General features: G+C 46.3%; 1 pseudogene; it reads left to right on the top strand.

Moving 5' to 3' along the window:
- The first annotated feature begins 18,333 nt into the window (after window positions 1-18,333).
- On the top strand, window positions 18,334-19,459 carry LOC120844758 (annotated as a pseudogene).
- Window positions 19,460-20,233: the final 774 nt, after the last annotated feature.

Here is a 20,233-nt window from a genome sequence, read left to right as displayed (position 1 = left end):
TCTGCGCCGCTGAAGTCGTGGCGCCATCTGGTGTTACAATAAGTAAACACCGCACACTGCGGGCGCGAGCGCGCTATGTGAGTGCACTTCATTCACCCCAGAGGGCGCATACCAACCCGGCTATCGCCCCCAGCCTTGTGAATAAATTTTGTGGATTTAAAGAGTAACGCTGATTGAAACTGTTGCGGCATGTAAAATTCAATATTTAACAAAGAAATTGATTCCTACAGAGGGCAACGCAGAGCGCAAGTTCGTCTGCCTCTTGCGCAGGGGTTTGGCGGGGGTTGCGGTGACGTCCGTAAGCCAGGCTCTGATTGGCTCTGATTGGAAGGATGGTGAAAGATGGTGAGTAGACCTCAAGGCAGCAGGTTTGCAAAACTTCTACTTTACTTGAAGTACAATATCTGAGTATGAACCAATGTGTACTTTACTTTTTTTTTTCTTTGTGTGTGTGTGTGCTTTTCGAAGAATGTGCAACTCCTAAGTTCAAAGTAAATTCCCCAAATTTGGCCTTGTTAAATTTGTATCACAAAATATTATGCTTCGTCAACAAATAAGTGCCTTCTAAGTTGATCGTGTTAAAATAGCTCGTTAGTGAGAGTAATACAAGTACTTTGCAACCACTTGACTTTATCCAGTATTCGCCTCCATTTCAGAAAATAACTGACACTACCCCGATCAACCCAAGGGGGAATCAACAGTAGTTGGAGAAAGAGAGAAAAAAAGAAAAGGGGGGAATAAAAGAGCATCATGAAATGTTGTGTTAAAAAGCACTTGCACTTTACTTTAAAATGACATTGTATTTATGGTACTTTACTATAAATAGATTGGTTCCCGGTGTGCTTACTACATTACTTACTTTGTACTTTACAAGTACCTTTTTAAAGGGACACTGACACCCCCCAAAAAATTTTTTTCATTTTTTGCCAGGCGCTTCATTATGGTGTCGGAGGACTGCCCAATTAATATTTTGCAACAGAGTAGCGTATTTTTTTAATAAAGCCAAAAGGCGCAACTGCTCGAAACCGAAACCGAAACCCGACAGAGGTCGGAGAAGTGGAGAGAAGAGAGCGAGTGGCGGAAGTCACGTGGCTACACCCGACCGTGCGTTTTTTTGTTTTTTTTTTTCTTCTTTCCGTAGCAGACGACACGACATGCGGCGTGCGATGCGGCGTGCGGGAACTGCTCGCCGTGCGATTACTTACAGTTATGTTTGTTCCGCTCGTTGTTCTGTGCTCCAAGATGAGTTGTTTTGTACATTGAGGAGTTGGAGATTAGTAGTGAGTGCCCTTGGTGAATTTCCATGATCGGCTCCAAAAAAAATACGCCCAAGATGTTGCGTGAAGAGCTGGCTCATATGTCCTGCATCCGAAAAAAAGTGGCATTGTGCGACAGAGTTTCCGAAAGATCAACGGGAGCGGGACCAATGGCTGGCTGCAATTCCTGCAAAACAGTTACGGGCACCTCGGAAAGCGGACGCTACCCGATTTATATGCTCCTTGCATTTTGTGGAAAGTGATTACATGGAGTTCAGAGGTGTCAAAACGGAAATCCCATACCATTTATTTCAGCGAAGTACCGCCCACAACATTTGTTTGTTATTTCAGTGATGATTGTAAAAAGAAAAAAGAAAAAGATATGTAAACATCGGAAAATGTTTGAAAAAAAAAAAATTCCACGGGGATCGAACCTGGTCCTACCGCGTGTGAACCGGACGTCTTTCCCACTGAGCTACTGCAGCATTTCTTCAATTGTGGATCTCTTTCCTTAGTAATAATTCAGCCGTTAATTAAGTTGGAAAGCTTGCTGTCGATTTTTCTCTAGAAAAAGCACTCCCGGGTCGAAGTCGGGAAGCACCACGCATTGGGGACATTCGCACCTAGTGAAGAAATCGTACGCGTGCATATTCAACTCGAAGTAGACACGTCGTGCTTGACGTTTGCGCGAGCGATGTCTTCAGCCACGAGAAGGGAGCGACGGCTCGGCGACGTCTTCGTGCAAATCGGCTTGGTGGCCGGCCGTGTCGTACCGGATGAATACCAATTCTTTTGATCAGTCCCAAATTTCTCTTTTAACGGTCGACAGAATTCGCCGGTACCGCGAACGACAGTTCTGAAATAGAGGTCCCACGCCCGTCGTCCGCTGTCATCGCCGTCCCCGCGAGTCCCACGATACGCGAAACGACGAACGCACAGAATGCTTCCGGTTGTCTGTGGAACTTTTTTTTTCAATCAACGTATTTACAGCTTTTTAGAAGCCACAAAAAAATGGGGTTCATATTTTTTTCTATTTTTAAGATTGAGTGTGTGCCTTCAGTGACCCACGACTTTGATTAAATTTGGTGGTCGCATCGATACCTTAGAAAACGGCCCGTGACCGCGAAAAAGAGAGTGAGCGAGACTCGAACCGGCCAGTTCTTGATCGGCGGTTTTCGGGTGGAAAGAAACCGAATTTCGAGCCGCAAATTCTGTTCTGGGTAGTTGAGCTCTCATATGTCACGTACAACTAAAAACCTCGGCGAGCATAAATACCCTGTCAGTGTCCCTTTAAGCGTACTTTACCAAACAATTATCCTTCCAATCGGAACCAATCAGTGAGCTCGGCGTTCTGGCATCACCGCAACCCCTGCGCGAGAAGCCCGCGAGTGTCGCGTGCCCTCCTACTCAGTAACTTTGTGCACCCCATCATTTCTTTCTCCCTTTCATTTGTATATTCATCATCATCATTTCACCTGTTAACACACAGCCAAGGAGGCAGCCAGTACTTGGCTGTACGGGCTTCTGCCTTTTGGCTGCCTCAGGCACTCGGCTGTGTGGAAGTTGTACCATTAAACACCTTGAACCTTGAACCTTGACCAACTGGTGGAAGTCAACTTTGTCATGAAAGTAAAACTACCCGACCTACCCGAGACTGGAAATCTGAATTTATTGAGCAGTTTGAGACGCCCACCTTTCCCGTGTCTTTCATATTCCCCTCCAAACCATTTTTTTTTTATTTGAGTTGTGGGTAGTTTTATTAGTTTCATTACACGAGTTTATCATAAAAGCTACGCCTTTATGAAAGTTTCAGTTTCAATTTATGGGCTTTCCGAATGTCTTATTTATGTTGTTTTCTACTGTACTTTTGCATTTAGGTGTTTGGTTGAAAATGCTGGACAGATGTGGGCTAAGGCCTTCGGAAAGTGAAGACCCTCTTTCGAAAACATTTTCAATCAATTTCAATGTGCAGCGTCCATCTGCAGTAGTGATGTTCACGGTTCTTGTTATAACCAATTAATAATGCCGAGAGCTAAAAAAAAAAAGTCTTTAGATGTTTAAACACGCCAAAAGAATGTTTCTTCTTTTTTCTTTTTTTCTTTAGGAAACAGGAAGTGACGATTCGAGACGGCTTTTTCGGTGTTTCTTAATATTATTTTATTTCTTTTGTTTAGATCGATGGACCAGCACTATTTTGTTAGGTGGCGGTTTACAGGTTTTTCCCTGTTCGGTGCAGGAAACGAAGAGGTCGAGATGACATGAAGTAAGACTTTACGCCTTTGCGCAAAGCGTGCAGCGCCGTCCACGACGTCGAAAGGAATGCCGGGAACAACATGTATGCGAGTAACTGCGCTACCCCCTCGCGCTCTTGAGTGTCGCGTGCCAAATGCTTCGGCCGCCCGAGTACCCGAGTGCGATGACACCGCCGAAGTTCGCCGGCGTCGGGTACGATGTCCGCGCGCGGCCTTTTGGGATTTTTGCAAAGGATCTTATCGAGCCTACCTTTCTTCCAGCAGCGGCAGCACGCAGCTGGGCGCCCCGAGTTTGTCTCTCCAAATCGCGAAGCTGAAAAACAATAAAAGAGAAAAAAAAAATGACACATTTCAAAATAATTTAAACGTGCAAGGTGCTTTCGAATCAAGCGCTGTCCGCAAAACAGTGCCGAAAACGAGAAAAGTAAGAAAGACGAACTTTTCACTTGGCTAACAACAGTAAAGAATTAAAGAAGCGGGGTGATGAATTACAGGGATTCGACCGCACAGCTGAGAGGAAAGACAACATACATCAAGGACAGTAACAAATATAAAATTGCTCAGATAAGATTTGGCTACGTGAAGATGATTAGATCAGTCAGGCTAAATGCGTTAAAGGGATACTACAACGAAATTTCGGCGCTCATTTTTTGGTCTATATGTGTTCAAAAAGGCAGCATCACAACGAACATACCAATATCTTGTTAAAAAAAGTCTCGAAAAGGAATTTTAAGACGAATTAAACGATTAGCAAAGAGCACCTGGTGGATGTCGCTAACACCTCGCTTGTAATGCCCGTCTAGGAACCTTGACAGCTAGTGACGGAGGTTGTCTCGTCTCCGGCCACGACGAGAGAAGAGGGACAGGAGGAACTCCCCTCTTCCCGAGAATGCCTTTTGTGTGTCGCAGAAGTCGCTATTGTCCCCCTACAAGATTACAGAAGATTAACCCGTCACTCAAAATTCGTACAAAAGCGGCCGCTTCGGTGGCTGGAACGACTAGGCCATCCTCTCGACGTCAGCCTCGCCGTAGCTTTGCTCGTCCTGAGACGACCTACGTCACGATTGCGTCGGATGTCACGTGCTCTAAGCTGGGCCTTCTCCAAGCGCTTTCCAGAGTGGGCCGTTTGTAACGAAAAATACAGCCACCAGGCTCACACTACAAACGTGCGATTGTCATTTACGGATATTGTGGATCATATTCAAACTATTTTTGAACACGACGGGAATATTTCAAATTTCGTTGAAGTATCCCTTTAAAACAGTTTTTCTCTTTTTTTTTTTTCTTTTTTTTTTACGTTGAAGCGTAGACCGGTGTTTTTTTTTTTTTTTTTTTTTTTTTTTTTTCTTCGGTAAACCCGATGTTTTTCCATATTTACACCCCAAACATGATTCTATTCTTAAAGATCGGGATCCGATCTTAAACCCGATCTTTCCCCAAATTCGAAATTAAAATTCCACCTTTTTTTTTTATTTTGATTATAAAATACTTTCTAGGAAGCAAAAACTTGGTAGGAACACATGCGCTAGCTCCAGACCTCGGAAATGAACCGTGATTCTGTTAGCCTCGGTCAACTGCAGCGACATAGATCTAGCCCGAAGATGGCGCTTTTATGTCTATTCTAATGTATCGTTTGCCCATTTTTTATTTCCATTTCATCCAACGAAAAAAGAAAAAAAGAGGGGAATGAGAAATTACTTTTAAAACTTTGTTTTAAAAGAAATAGCAGATATTTCCTTCTTGTCGAATTGAAGCGATACATTGTTGTGCATTCCAAATGCACGCGCAAGCTGTGATGATGAGAGAACGCTTTCTTCAGATATGTTTGAAAACCAGACAGGACTAGGATGGATACAGGGGTGCTGCATAATGCAGAAGATTATGTAAGCAACGAGGGTTATGAGGAATTGAAAAGCCGATGCCATCAATTCTGCACTTCAATGCTTTGTTCCGATATCAATATTTAAACAGATCAATGTTCTTGATTGTTATAATTACACGTATATTTCCAAATATAACCTGAATGCACTGAAAAATGTTTTTCATCCAGATATTTAAGCTTGAAAAGTTTTATGTGCCGTAATCAAACTTCGCAAGTAAAAATGTTTTTCTATTTATTTATATTTATTTTATTTTTATTTATTTCTTTTGGGTGACGGGGGGGGGGGCGGAGGGGGACCGGAGTGTTCCTTGCGGACGCCACCGGGCAAGAAGCTCGCCGTCACCCATAATATGGCGTCCCATAAACAAATCATTGGAGGGCGATGTTGTCGGCGTCGGTGTCAGTCCCCGTGCTCTTTTTCGCGTTGGAATTGTTGATTCTACGTCTTCTTGGCAATATCTGATTACTTTAGCGGCCTCAGCGAAATTAACGAGGCTCGTTACACCGCAACATGTCGCAAGAATAATGTGACATGTGGCGATTCATTCCGCGTGGACGCCGCAGAATGGACGCTAAAGCCGGATTCGCATGATGATATATGAGATTCTGCTCGCTGTTTTCAGTCGCGACGTATGCTCGGGCTGCAAAAGCGTGGACCGTAGCTGAGATGATCGACGTCGATACTGAAAATCGCAAGCAGAATCGGACCGAGTTAATCAGGCACGAAACCACCTTCAAACTTAAAAGTATTTTGAGTCCTACACTTACTTCATATCTCAATTACCGGGTCAAAGTTTGGCCTAGGATAGAGACCTCGTGCCGTGCTTTTTGTAAACTCGCAGTCTTTCCAGTGACATCTTTAGATTGTATTCGCTTATATGACTACTCTGGGACCTGGATTGATGTGATTACAAGAATTGAAGTAACACCGCCCCACCAACAAGCTGTTAAATTAGTTAATTTGACAGTTCTTGCTTTCCTTATCAGGGGTTCCCCGGGAATTGAAATTAGGGGGTGTTTACATTTTCAGGGAAGGGGGAGGGGACATTAAGAATAGAGGAATTGTGAATTAAGGGCTTGCCTTCGGAAAAAGGGGCCGGGGGGGGGGGGGGGGGGGGGGGAAGTACACCCCCGTAAGGGGGTGTAGGGAAATCGCTGAAATAACTTACGATTTTCGTTACAACACTCTAAACAATAGCTTGTCGCAAAGTGGAAATTTGGGCTAGTTGGTTCACGATCAGAATATAAAGCGCCAAAAAGAAAACGACAGGACAAAGAGGAGAGTAAACAAGACGAGGCGCCTCGCCTTGTGTGCTCTCCTCTTTGTCCTGTCGTTTTTTTTTTTTTTTTTTTTTTTTTTTTTTTTTTCGCTTTATATTTTGGATAGTTTGTCTTTTACTTGTGATTTTCTTTTTTTTTTTTTTTCTTTCTTTTTTTTTTCATGCGAGGATTTCGACTTTATGTATTTATCTTTGGCAGTTGTTCTTGCTGATCGAGAGTTCGCGCAGCCGAGGTGCATTCTTCAAAGAAGAGCTAAGAGCTAGCACATGCTAGCTCTTCTTTGGGGCTTGGTACACAGCACGGTTGTCGGTGACCACTCTGGTTCGAGGCGGTGCGAGAAGCAAAGCCAGCAATACAGCCCAAAGTTCTCGAAGGTAGATGGGCGCTGGTCGGGTTGCTAGGATGGCAATGTTGCCCTGGGGCAAGCAGATCCCGATGCCTGAGGAGCTGGCGTCCGCGTAGACGCCACGCTCGACGGGCACAATGTCAAAAGGTACAGCAACAGGCAGGCATTGCACTACACTTTCAAAAAGATGAAGCCAAGGAAGGGGAGGGGGGGGGGGGGGGGGGGTGCCCGTAGCGGCCGCGACATGAAGGGGCCGTAATGCATGAAAATGAGACGCGTACAGTGAAAAATAAAATCCCCAAAATCCAGCTGCCCGCTGGTACACTTTCCGTGTCTGGGGTTGGTAAAGTGCGCGTAGCACCAAAAGGAGATCCTGACGCCTCGAAGGCGTGTGCCCGATGGTGCCCGTTGTTCCGTCAAGAAAAAAGCCAAGGAACTTAACCTGGTTTGCGGGAAGGAACATCGAGTCACTGGGGTTCAAGCGAATGCCAGCTTCGGAGAGCTGTGCAAGAAAGATGTCTAGCTGTTGCTTTAAAAAAGTAGGGTCGGGGTGCGCAAATAAAAAATTATCGAGGTGCGACCAGGCCCACAAACCACGGGCACGAGCCTCACGAGTGAGGGCCGTTGCGAAAGCTTGCATGAAAAAAGGTGCGGGCCTAATGCCGAAAGGCAAGCTCAAATATAATTTGTTGCTTATGATTTAATTTCAAACGCGCGAACAAATATGACAATCAAAAGTGTGCTAATTATCATCACTGGTGCCAATTGCAGCATTTTGAATTACCAAGTAATAAAATAAAAAATAGTCTAAAATCAATGAAAACATTCTAGCTAATGTGAGAAATCCATGTAAAATTACATTAATTGCGGGTAAAGTATATTTTTCTATCAAACTCACGACTTTTGACAATCGGCAAAACGACCAAAATCACCGCCAATACCCTTCCAGACCAAATGCCCAAAAGTAAAAAAAAAAAAAAAAAATAACAATAAATATTTTTTTTTTTTAAATTACCAATCTTTTCATAACATTTAGTTACTTTCATTTTTACGCTCCGTCGTTCTGCCAACCTCAGCCTTTCCAGTTCGAAGGAACGCCTGCCTGCTTGCACGTCTGCTCACTGCAGCACGTTTCGTTGACGGTGCGAGCCGGTGAAACAGTAGTGAGTTTTAGTATTGCGTATACGAGCGAATGCAAGTGCTGTGTTTTGTGTTATCTTTGCGTGTTCCACACTGCGCGTGCGAGGAGCCTAAAATTGCGGCCTTGGATGGCGCGATGAGGCGCACGCACAACGTGGGGCACGCAACTCTAACGCAACCACACACCGCTTGCGTTTGCTTCTACGCGCAATACTAAAACTCTCCAGTAAGGTACAATCCCATAGCGGTTGCAGCGAGGAGTTCCGCCGTGCCCGCTGAGTAGGAGAATCGGGGAACCCTCACTAGAGCGCTTCCCGTTTCCGCCGCGGGAGGGCGAGCGTCGAGCTGGAGCAACAGACGCGGAGGGCTTAGCGGAGGGGGAAACGCGGTCTACAAAAAATTATTCGCGACTCCAGCGCCAACCCCAAACAAACATGGCGGCTGGGAACAGGTCGTGTCGGCTCGGCCGTGCCGCCTGAACAGGTGGCGCATTCAATTTAACAGGTTAATTCCCTATTTTATAGGTATCTGAAATGCGACGGTTAAGTGTAGCCGGCGCACATAAATTTGTTTCCCCGGAGTTTTTTGTTCTTTTCATGCCAAACTTTCGTTTCGGAGATTTCGTTCAAAACCGAAACTATAAGCTCCGGAGAGACGGTAATAGACCCTAATCAGCTTTGATCAGCTAAGGAAAGCGGCGATGACTACAGAATTGTTCCACCGAGAGTAATTTTCAGCTAGCTCGCATGCCTCGACCATGCGACTTATCTGTACGCGAAGCTCCAGTCGTCTGCTCCGTCAACAACACAGGCTGTAGGAAAATTACGAAAATTAAGCAAGTGCTTCTTGAGCCAGGGAGCATGTTAACCCGCTGGCGCCCCACTAAGCAGCTGATACTCACTCGTCTTTCAATTCAGGTTTTAGTAGCAATCGAGAAGTCATTTTGACAAATATGCGGGTTATGTATTATATTATGTACTATGTCCACTAAAGCGATATTAGTATATTCTTCGGGTTGAAATATGACCTTAGTTGCCTAGCTGTTAGGTGAACTGCTGAATACAAGTATATTTGACAGACAGAGAGATACTACTTAAACTTAGCCAAATGGTTCTAGCCGGCAGCATAGAGACAAACTGAAGAGAGCCTTCATCGGAGACTCATGCAGAGCCCCTTTGCATTGAACTTGACTTGGAATCCTGAACGGAGAAATTGAGTATTTTGGTGGCCGGACAACCTGAAAAATGTAGACGTACATTGCTGCTGGCTTCGACGGGGGTATAATATAAATATTGGAGGCGCGATAGATCATAATGTCGTGACAGCTTCAGACTTTGGTATATAGACGCGTCCCCCACCTTTTGAAAGCGGACAATTTCTTTCATTAACCGCATGCAGCGAGAAGGTTTTCCGGAATCAAGTAATTGCGAAATCAGCCCAACTTGTTCCGTGTGACCCAGAGGCTTTTTCGGCGAGAAGCAGCCAAGATGAATACCCAACGCACCAACCGGCGTGGGTTGCTCAATCTTGAAGCTAATCGAACACAACCAAACTCAAGAAAAGCAGCTATCGAACCTTCCCAATCACTTGACTGCAACATTGGTGTTCCCTTCAGTAAAACACCTCGTCTGTCGTCCTCAGTCCATTGTTCTACATCCCTATAAAGAAACCACTTATCAGTCACCCAGTAGTCGACACTTTGAATGAGATTCGAGGCAGACAAGAAATCAAAACGTTTTTCCGTGATTTTCGTGATCCAAGAAATCGAAAGCATGCGACCGTGTGTTGTGGAGTAAACGAGCATTCGAACACGTGATGGAAGGAAACATTCTACTGAGGCTTCACCACACTAATGAACACTCAGGCAAACTTTAGAAATATTCGGACCTTCGTCAAATTACACTGTTGGCCGCCACCGCGCCGACGATACGTGTCCGCTAGGGTGCCTTCATGTCCCGCTAGGGTGCCTTCATGTCCCGCAAAGCGAACATGAAGGCACTCTAGTGTCCGCGAAAGCCGCCAGAGACGCAGAGGCGCAAAGCGACTTGTTCCGGCTGGTTCCCGGTTTTCCCGCTTGGTGGCGTCCGTCTTGCTGGAGTCGCGAATACTACTTGCTATCTACGAAAAACAAACAAAGCTGAGTGTTTTGAAAAGTGGCCGCGGATACGTCGCAGTGCCACTCTCCCAATACCATATCATGTTTCGAAGCTCTGACTAATTTTCAGCGGCCGGTTCTGGCGCGGATGACGGAGGCTGTCTCTGCCTTCTGCAGCAGGATGTTTCTCTCCAGTAGTCAACATGTTCCGGCTTTCTGCAACCCTCACCTACTACTACTACTTTCTCTCCAGGTGCGTGCACCGCTCCTTCATCCCACTTGCATCGCGGTAGAGAAACACACACACACACACAAAGAGCAGCGGTGAAAAGGAGCAGGAGCGAACGAAGGGAAGGTCGGTGATGCCGCAAGTGGAGGCCGATCCGTCCACGTCCAGACAATTCAATTACGATCTCGTTCCCGCCAAGGGCACCCGATGCGCACACCACGAATGCGTGTGGCGCACGCCCAGTCCGACGCGGGCATCACTTAGTGGCAAGCAGCGAGTGAAGGGCGGGGATGGACGACGAGACTCGGTGTTTCGACTGAAGGAAGAACTGAACTCGGGGACAAGCTCGCACTCCCGTGTTCGGAAATGAGAACGTGCTCGCCTTTTAGAACATTAAAAAGACTCGGGCAAGCAAACGAAATGTCTGCCTTGATCGACAGTGTGTACGGATACATAGTGCACATACAGGAGGAGAGACGCACGGCGGCGTTTGAACGCGTTTGAGTGCAGAGCGGCGTCGCGACAGGAAGCGACTAGAAGCTCCGCCTTCAGCGCGAGCTCGCTGGCTTCCGCGGTGCTTTGGTTGCGCGTGCCTGCGCATTTACACTTGCGTTAGCAAGGGCAGAAAGCTCCCGCTGAAGGCAGAGCTTCTAGTCTCAGGCGTGGACCAAGCATAGCGGTACGAAGTACGCGGCCGCACAACGCTCCGTAGCGTAACTCAACGGATTAGAGACAACCTAAGTTGCCGTAAGTAATTTGTCTTTGCTCCCTTGCGCTGTCCTAGAGCCACCTACATACTCAATCTGCGTCAGCACCGATTCATGTACCCCCTCTAACGTCCTCACATGGACGTATCCGGCCCGCCGACGGTGAAATATAGTTTATTTATTTTTATTTATTTACGTATATATACTGCAGGCTTCACATGGGCCCAAGCAGGAGGGATAGCATATATAATAAATATAATAGTAATACATACGGCAAAACGCATGAACACAAACGCGTACATACAATATAAGGCTGCGTTATACAGTTTATCATACAGCATAAACAACACTTTATAACAGAGGTTTTCAAATGTGCGCATAAACAAAAAAACAAATTGCAGTTAGGGACCAGACTGCCCCCTAGAGAAAAAAAAACCAATATAAATTTCATCGAGCAAAAAACAACAGCAGCAAACGAAAATAGGTTGTAATGTGATGACGGTGCTAGTATTAAAGATACGACAAAAAAGATGTCTCAGTTTCGAAGGCCTTCGTTTGGTAACTTATTCCAATCTTCAATTGCTCTGGAAAAAAAAAAAAAAAGAATTCTTGTACAGATTATAGTTCTTGCAAATATGGGGGTTAAGGCGAGTGAATGACGATGCCTTGTCGAGCGCGTGTCAAGTTGTGAAATATAACTTTGTGGCTGAATGCCCAATCTATGAAAATAAAGAGAATAGAGAAATTCTAACCGAGCTATTTTTCGTCGTTGAGTAAGAGTGGGAAGGTTGGACAGACGTAACATGTCTGTTGGGGAATCGAATCTATAAAACCGTCGGTAGATAAATCTCAGTGCTACGTTTTGTACCTTGTCGAGTTGTCCTATATCTTTCTTTGTGTAAGGATCCCATACTATGCTAGCATACTCTATAGCGGGTCGGACGATTGTCGAGTAAGCAAGTTTTCTGAGTTCATTTGGTGCCTCGCAGAGTTTTCTTCTTAGTAGTCCAAGCTTTCGGCGAACGTTTGAACATATGTTATCAATATGTTTTGACCACTTTAAGTTACTAGTTAGTGTTACACCTAAGTATATGTATTCTGACACTTCATCATGATGGATTTTCTCCGATTGTATATTGAAAGTTTAAAGGGTGTTTCTCATTTGTCATGCAGAGGTGAACAGTTTTGTCATAATTGATTGTCACCTTCCATTGTTCACACCAACTGGCCAAACGATTAAATTTATTATTCAGAACTTCTTGATCTATGGAAGAGGTGATAGCGGAAAAAATAACACAATAATCGGCGAATAAGCGGACTGAACAGTCCGTGCCCAGCAAGGATACTTACGTATCCTTCCTGGGCACGTATCCTTCCTGGGCATTCATGTATATTGAAAAAGAACAATGGTCCCAGCACCTTGTGGCACCCCCGACGTAACCTTCAAAATGCGAGAGTAACTTCCGTTAACGTCTACGAATTGGGATCTATTACGCAGATAAGCAGCTACCCACTTAAGTATATTATGAGGGATGGCAAGGTGATGTAGTTTAAATAGTAATTTATCGTGGGGTACTTTATCGAAGGCTTTCGAGTAATCAAGAAATATGATGTCTACCTGGCCGGCGTGATCAAGAACTGTTGCAAACTCATGTACCGTGGTTACCAGTTACGTGGCAGTAGAAAACCCCTGTCTAAACCCATGTTTGCTGATCAGGAAGTAGATTATTTCAAATGTTTTAAGATATTTTACCACTATATGCTCCATAAGCTTGCATGATAGACAGGTTAGAGATATCGGACTGAAGTTAGTGACCGACACGTAATATCCTTTCTTATGAACGGGTATAACGCGTGCTCTGAGCCAGTCATTGGGTAGAGAACTTGTTAAAAATTAGACTTGAAGAATGACTGTTAGGAAGTGAGCAAGTGATTCAGCATACCGTCTAAGAAAGGCACTCGGTATGTTATTAGGCCCCGGCGCCTTTTTTTCATCAATGTTTAATAGCATAGACTACACCCCATGATATGAAATTTTAAAAGTCATGTCGCTTTCATCATCCGCATTAGGCAACAAGATTTCACTACACGGCGTAAAAACTCCCTGAAAGTAATTATTGGATGTGTCGGCAATAACTACGGCGTCTTCAAATATCGTGTCGCCTTCCCTAAGTCGCTAAGCTTTCTTATTTCCGTTAGACAGATATTGCCAGAACTTTTGAGGGTTTTCCCGGACAAAGTTTGGAAGCGTATTCGTGAAATAAAACGATCTTCAGTCTTGCAGTTTTTCTTTCAGTGTGTTACTTAGTTGTAAGATGACACCCAAATCTGGGTTTTGTCTGTTCCTTTGTCGCTTAATCCTACGCTTTAACTGAATAATTTTTCAAGTTATCCACGGGTTGATAGCCCGAATACGCTTCCGTTTGTCGGGTATAAATTTTTGTAAGCATTATTTGACATGCTCCTTAAACGTGTTCCATAAAATATTCACATCATCACCAGAAAACTTTTCGAAGCCTGAATCAAGGTATTCTAAAACATTTTGTAAAACTAACTGCAGAGGGCTTGCACATAATAATGGAAGGCAGTTAGGTAGCACAAGCATCAGACGAAGCTTTACAGACTAAGGCAAGAAACGCGAAGCGCGATGAAACGCGACGAGAAACACGAATGCAACGGTTTCGCCAAAGCGCGGAGAGGAGAGCGGAGCGACGAGTTCAAGCCACCTTATGGCGGCTGCGTCACGTCATTCCAAGATGGCAGCGCCCATGCGGCGGTGGGTGAAAAGGTCTATAGGTCTCCTGACGCGTTAAGTCGCCTGACATCAATTTCCCCTGCCAAGTTAGCGAGGAAACTCAATTTGTGTACACATAGTTAAGATGACGTCAGGTCACGTGACATCAATTTCCCCGCCAAATTTAGCGGGAAACTGAATTGGTGAATAGACCAGGTAACGTCGGGTCACGTGACGTAAATTTTCCCCGCTAATTTAGCGTGGGAACTTAATTGAGGTTTAGGTCACGTGACGTCCGTTTCCCCGCTAAATACAAAGAGGGTCGCTGCACGCACGTTGTGCCCAAAAGAAGGACTTGAGGCTCCAACTGCCAACCTCCGCACCTTCTTTGGGAACGTCGGGACGCTGCGTGGGCTCAACTGCCCGAATGCATTGAAAAACCGACGATTCATCGCACCTGGACCCAGCCCATTCACTTGCAATTTGGTAAGGCGGGGCGCTCCAGGATTGTGCCTAAGCCCCTCCCCCTTTCACCTCATGCGGGATCGCACCCAGAAAAGGGCATCTCTTGCACTCAGTCCCAAAAACGTAGTGTGCTACAAGTATAACCCCGTTATCCGCAACGGATATATACTGCGCCCCAATGCAGGTCAGATGAGTTGGTCTTCCTGGTACGCACCTTGACTGAGAGGACGTCCCTGAGTCCGCACGCCCGGTCCCTGAAGGATCGGACGGCGTGTTCGAGGTCCGGAGTCCTGACCCCCAGGGTGGCCAGCAGAAGCGCCTCCTCCGCCGAAACCACCAGGGACTCGAGCAGGGCGTCCGTGCAGTCCCCGAGGTCATCGCCTTCTTCGTCCTCCATGCCACCAGTACCTGTCGTGGAAACATCAGCTGAGGACCACAGCCCGAATCGGACAGGACAGCGTCCCTTCCGAAGACCCAACCGAGAATTAAAGAAAAGACAAGAGCCCCCCACGACCGGGACAGGCGATTTTGTGCATTGCGATGCTACGATGCAGTATTAAACAAATATACCGGGTGTTTGATTTTAATTCCCGAACGTATTTATAACTTAAAAAAAAAAAAAAAAACTTAAAAAAAAGAAAGGCACATTAATGGCCGTCTATGCCGCTGAGTTATACGGCCCGGGGGCGTTATATACATTCCTTTAAAAAAAGGGGGAGGGTACCAAAAGGAGCGAACAGCGATGCTGTATAAACGCTCGACGTAAAAACCAAGCGAAACGTCACCTCCCCGAGAGTGCAAGTCTTGATACTTTGGAACGGTGCAAACGAGAGCGCTAAAGTTGGACTCCCAGTATGACACGCGAGGCTCTCGTCTTTCGTGTAGGCATGAGTGAACGAGCGCCGTGCCTGCCTAATCGTCACGATAGGTACTAATTAACTTAGATATATTACTTGTATTTTAATTAGTGAAAATAAACACATGCATGGATGTCATTAGAAACTTGCTGAGCGTAGTCTAAAACCATTGAGTCCTTTTTAGCTGGACTCGAAGCAGGCAGGAAGCGTGGGGATGCGCTAAAGTTACCATCTCGTGCGAAACGCGCGGTGACACGATTATCATCCGCATTTTCGCACCTTTATGCTTTTATTTTATATACGCGTTTTCCCCGCGGAAATTCTAAGAGTATTTTTCGTCGACGTCCATAGAGGCTTCCCCCCCCCCCCCCCCCCCCCCCCCCCCCCATCCCATTTAAAATCAATCCGCATCTACTTCTCTGATCTCTCTCTACTCCCCGCGGACGGCGCCATCCCGCGACCGACCAGCGAATTTTGTTAAAGCATTATCGCGATGCCAATAGTTTACTCCTACGATATGTACATGAAAATAATACGATTCAAATGTTCCTTATTGTATGGATATAAACGTTATATGTATATTAACATTCAGATGTTCCTCTCTTGGTAAATGAGGACATAAACATGATACGTGTATAAACCTAATAGGACCCTCGGTAACTATATTATTTCGCCGTGCAAACGCGAATACATCGCATCGCACTCGTCGGCCCTGCACAGAAAATTGAGGTAGGTATATACATATATGTATAACAGACGCCTGATGGCTTGGTTAACAAACCGACCGACGGGCACGAAAGTGCGCAAGCTGCGGTATAATGCAGCGAATATCGTACAAAATATGCAGACACAGCGAGGCGTGTTTCTTCCTCGTGTGACGGTTCGTCACATTGGTCGTACAAAACCGTAGCCTCCTATGTCGTGGCTATCTGCCACAAAGTCTGGCAGATCGCCACGAGAAGCGGCCGTCGAAATGGAAAGGGGGAGCGGCAGACAACGGATGAGAGCAGAGCCTTGTGACTGGCGCCCCGCTGCGGCGAGACGCCGAAACACACTTCTCCCAAGCGAACAAGTGTGTTTCGGGTCTTTGCCGCTGCAAAAGCTGCGCGCTGACGTCCATGTTTCCCGAGAAATGGCTCTTTGATGCTCTCTGCTACCAGATCCTCGCGCTCCAAATCTGCGACCGGGCACTCTATGGCTCCGTCGTCAAACTGCCAGGCTTTGGGAGCTTATGACAAAACCCATTTGCTCGTCCAATGCTTGAGGCGCGCGTCAACGTGTAATTCTCTCAGCGTCTCTGCAGCGAACACCGCGTCCTTTGTATGATTAGCGGGGCTGCGTGTGTAAATGGCCCGCGCTCATGAATGAAGTCGCATTGAAAACGAAATATGAAAAAAGAACTGCCTCCTCCCGACTTGTCATAGACTATGAGCTCTGTTCAGATAAGGACCGATACTTTGTGAAGACCTCCGACACGCTTGCAAGACGCACTGGTCTCCCCCACGCGGCCCGATAACAGGCGCCCCCTAAATTCGGCCGGAAGGAGGCGTGGGAAGGCGCTACAGTTCAAGAGCTTGGAGTGCAGCGTCCTCCCGTTTGTCTTTGATTACAGTGTCTCGGCCACGGGGTCCCAAAATAGCGCCGCTCCGGTTGTTTCCCCCGACACGGCGACCCCGAGAAAGCTGCGCGAGACGTCGTCGCTTGTAGACCCGCTCCAACCTGAAATTCGACGTTCGAATCTCGCAGTTCGACCGGTCCCGCGAGCGTTCAAACGTTTTGGAAAAATTCGACCAAGTTCGACTTCGGAAACGGCATATACCATCGCGAGATACCTCATGGCTCGTGAAACGTTATTTCTCAACACCCAAGTTTCTATTTATAAAATAATAATAATAATAATAATAATAGTAACATTTACATTATATAAAAGTAAACGCTAAACGTTTAATTATGCAGTTAGCTCGTTGAAATGTCGCGCCCTCCTCCACCAGGCGGCGCAAACTAGTTTTAACTTACCTGCATGGACATAATAGTTGCGCGCTGGTGTCCACATTATCTTTTTTATTGGGCTTCTTGAGAGCACTACGCATTTTGAGTACTGTCTTTAAGTGAATGTTTTGCTGGATTCAAGAGGGCGTGTTCCCTCCCTCCTGCTTGGGTCTCCAGTACGTTTAAATATTAAATATTGATAATAAAACGAACAGTAATTTAAAAGAAAAAAGAGATTAAATGAAGAACTTTGCGTGCGATGTTCGAAAAAGTCGAACCATGGTCGAACTCAAAGTTCGACACATTTCGGCGACACCTCCACTAACGTCCGAGTGCTCTTCACCCCCTTTCTCCCAATCCTCGGAAACAACGGCCTTTGGTTCCAGGCCCGCGGTCTCCACACAAAGAGAAGCCGGGAGGGACGCGAGACCCCCAAGAATAAGTTGCTCGCGGTGGCGGCGGGACGAAGGCGACGACAGATGTCTCCGGTATTCGCGTCATCTCTCTCCCGCGGCAACTATTTCAGTCGCCGTGTCGCGACATCCGAGACAGAGCGCAAAGTGTGACGGGCAACGTCTGCGACGATGGATTGGAGACTGATGCAACAGTCACCAGGGCCTCGCTTATGAGGCGTTGGACTGGCAGCGTTCCGCGCGAGTTTAAAATACGTTCGATCGGTGAATGCTCGGATAACTGCAATACCCTATGGGGCGACGGCAATAAAAAAGCAAGCCGGCATGCAAAAGCCTATTACCGACGATGATTTTTTTTTGTTATAATTAGTTTTACAAAGCAATAATTTTAAATGCCCAACAAGTACACCGTTTAAAGCTGCGCAAAAAAAAAAAAAAAAAAAGGATGTATGGCTTTTGCATTTTTTAAAAAACGTTCTAAATGCATAGCATTTATATAGGGTCTCTTCGGGCGGGGGGGATCGGTGGCCGGAGAAAGAAGAAGACGCCGTAGCGAAAGGCTGCGTTTTCATGTTCTCCGTTCAAGAAAACCAATCGGCCTCTGGCCGAGGAATTCAGGCTACAGATTCAGATGCTACCATTACTGCAATGGACAACTACCGTGTTCTGATGCCACGTCTGCCCACAGGTAACCTCGTTCTAAATTCTGTCTTCCTTCATGGGGATCTCGCTGCCAGACCATACCGAGCTCCGGACTTCAGAGATGCCCTCAAGGGCATCATTGATCTAAAGGATATAATCGCCATGGGACAGTACCAAATGTCTCATGTGTGGATGGTCCAGTGTGCGACTTCGCTTGCAAAAGCAAAGCTCGTCGCATGTGAAGGTGAAAGGACGGAAATGTCTCGTTGTTGATCCAGAGACGAAGGAGGTGAAGATCAGACTGCTTTGGTTACCACCTTATATGGAAAACCGAAGAATCGTTGAAGCGATGGAACCCTACGGCACAGTACGCTCCGTAGTGCGAGAAAAGTGGAGATGTGAAGGAATGGAGGACATGGAAACCCTCAACCGTGAAGTACAACTGACCCTTCGAGACGACACTAACGTGAACAAGATTCCACACCTGATGACCATCTTCGGGTGCCAGAGCTTGCTTCTTATCTCAGGTCGGCCTCCTTTGTGCCTACGATGCCATCGAGTGGGCCACATCCGCCGCCATTGCCGGACTCCCTGGTGTGCGAAATGCCGACGGTACGGGCATAAACCGGAGGACTGCGTCATGACCTACGCTGACAGGCTGAGGTTGGGGACAACTGAAGAATCAACAACAGAGAACCTCATGGATGTAAGCGAAGTTGTTGACCCTAATGGCGACGTCTCTGCAATGGCAGCAGCCCTGGACGGTGGGTCTCAATCGGCCTCCAGAAAACCGGTTGTGCCAGAGAACCTCACGTCGACCACCACCTCTAGCGAAGACCCAATAATCACCGTTTCGCCTGCAACCGAAAACAGCACCCCGACAAACCCCGCGACTCCAACAAATAGGGACGCCTTCACGAACGAAAAACAGTGCGAAACAACCACCGAAGCTAACCTGGAAGACACCGAAACGGAGGAAAACGATGAAGTACAGGACCCAATTCTTGAACTAGAAGCGCTTACCAACGCGGGATTAAAAGACGGCCTTATAACTAGAGCAAAGCACTATGAAAAGAGACTGGGCGCTGTTCGACATAAGCCGTATTCAAAGACGCTCCCTGGCGCCAAGCTTGTTGAAGACAAGCAAACGGGCGATAACGCCCGACCATAAATGATCGCATGTCCAGCACCCTCCAACTTCGCGTGTCCACCTTAAATGTGAGAGGTCTCAGTTCTAAACGGAAGCAGTGTCAACTTCTACAACTAATAGTCCAGCAGAAGATCGATATATTAGCTGTGCAGGAAACGAAAATGTGCAGCCAGGAACAAACCGAGATCGCATTGGAGCCCTTCCTGAAAGATTTCGAAGTGTGTGTCACTCATGCATCTGGCACATCGGCTGGATGTTTTTTTGTTTCTAAAGAAGGGGTTGGGTTTAACTGCTGCTTCTCTCACTACCGACTAGGAAGGGCGCATTATATATTGCGATCTAGACCTTGTAAACATTCAATTGCGCATTATTTGCGTTTACGCTTCAAATGATGTGACAGCGCGCAAACATTTTTTTTCTTTTCTAACACCATACATTGACACGGATAGAAAACTGTTGCTATTGGGAGACTTCAACTGTGTGCTACATCTAAACGATCGCTCCCAACTAACGACTAGATTCGACCCTAGTGCAGCTGTATACTCCAATCTCTTGTGAGCGATAACAACTTAGTAGACATCGGAAAACAAAAACGAGGCAGAGTGCACTATACACATTTCCAACGCTCCTCTCACGCTCGACTCGACCGGATATATGTCACTGGAGACCTTTATGACAATATTTCTGATTACTCAGTGAAACCTATATTTTTCTCAGACCACTGCCTTGTATCTGCAACTTTTGGGACAAAGAAGCAACCCCCACTAAGACGTGAATGGAGCTTGTGGAAATTAA

Source organism: Ixodes scapularis, unplaced genomic scaffold (genome assembly GCF_016920785.2).
Source record: "Ixodes scapularis isolate PalLabHiFi unplaced genomic scaffold, ASM1692078v2 PGA_scaffold4__175_contigs__length_147842914, whole genome shotgun sequence".
NCBI classification, from domain to species: domain Eukaryota; kingdom Metazoa; phylum Arthropoda; class Arachnida; order Ixodida; family Ixodidae; genus Ixodes; species Ixodes scapularis.
This window is presented reverse-complemented; position numbering and strand designations above follow the sequence as displayed.